The sequence below is a fragment of the Myotis davidii genome, unplaced genomic scaffold (genome assembly GCF_000327345.1).
Source record: "Myotis davidii unplaced genomic scaffold, ASM32734v1 scaffold46, whole genome shotgun sequence".
NCBI lineage: Eukaryota > Metazoa > Chordata > Mammalia > Chiroptera > Vespertilionidae > Myotis > Myotis davidii.
The window spans coordinates 6,181,251-6,182,891 of NW_006383006.1; positions in this window are offsets into that span (position 1 = coordinate 6,181,251).

Consider the following 1,641-nt stretch of genomic DNA (forward strand, 5'->3'; position numbering starts at 1 on the left):
CCCTGTGCATGAACTTTGTGCACTGGGCCTCTATAATAATAAAAGCATAATATGCAAATCAACTGAATGACCGAACAACAGAACGACCATATGGATGACCTTCCAGATGACCACTCTGTGACATGCACTGGCTCCAGGCCAGCCAAGGCGGGTGTGATGCAGTTGGTCAGTGGGGCCCACCATCGCCCCATGATCACCCGGCAGAGGGATCCCAGGCCACCAGCAGGGGGATGAACAATGGGGGGGGGCAATCGATTGGGGGACTCTGCGGAACCGGGAATTGGGGCTGTGTGGCGGCAGACGTGGGCAGCGCCAGGCCAAGGTAGGTGCAGGCGAGGGGTGGGGCTGGGAGGCAGCCAGGGCCATGAGAGCCCCAGCAGCCATGGCTGCAAAGGCCTACCCTTGCATGAATTTCATGCATCAGGTCTCTAGTTTCTCAATAAAGTGGTCTTTATGCATTTAGAAAAACAGTGAATCATCCTAAGTAATAATGTTCAGCTTTAGCAGTGGTTACAATTCATATTCAAACAACCTATAGGCAATATATACATTTATCAGACCAGCAAAAATAATGATAAATTGATATATGTTAGGGAGAGTGATGTGGAGGTGGGGACAGCAACATTTGAACATTGTTGGTAGCTTTTAAAATTGGTTATTTTTCCTGTGGAAAGAAATTGGCCAATTATTATAGCTCTGCCATTATTTATATTTTTGACCTGCAAAATTACACTTTTTTTTCCAAAGAATATTTCCAAAGAAATAATACCCAAGGAAAACCAAATCAAGCAAAATAAGAAATGATTTAAATGCTCTTAAATAGAATGCCAAAGCAATGTATATAATCTTAACCCATTTAATACTGTGGTATGGTAATAAAAACAGCAGTATATGGTTTTGTTGGAAATGGGTAATATAAAACAAAAATAAAAATGTTGGATAGATTGTAAGTATCAGCTATAATTATTTAATGTATATGTATATATAAACTGATAATGATCTGAAGGGAAATAGATTTTTTTTTTACATTATTTTCTACTTTCTATTAAATTGGCTTTATTTCTAAAGAAAAGAGAGTCATAATGAGGCAATTTTATTATTTGTTTTATTTATACATATTTTAATCCTTTAATGTAATGATGTATTTAAAAATGCTTTTATTGATTTTAGAGAGAGAGGAAGGGACAGGGCGAGAGAGAAACATTGATATGAGAGAGAAACATTGATCACATTGATTGGCTTCCTCCTGCACACCCCCTACTGGGGATCAAGTCTGTACCCCAGGCATGTGCCCTGACCAGGAATTGAACCGGTGACCTCTTGGTGCATGGGACAGTGTTAATCAGCTGAGCCACACTGGCCAGGGCAGTAATGATGTAATTTTTGACTAAGTTAAATAGTAACATTAATTCATATTTGGTATAATTTTTTGAGATATTGAATGTTCCATTGTAACAATAAGACTAATGGAATGTTGTTTTTTTTAAAGGAACATCTTTAACTTTTTGGATTAGATAAAAATACCTTTAATGAAGCTGCATAATAATTGTAGCTTTAATGAATCAAAAGAATTCAATTGCATTTTTTTTCTTTTTATTTAACTTACTAGGGGCCCGGTGCACGAAATTCGTGCACTGGGTG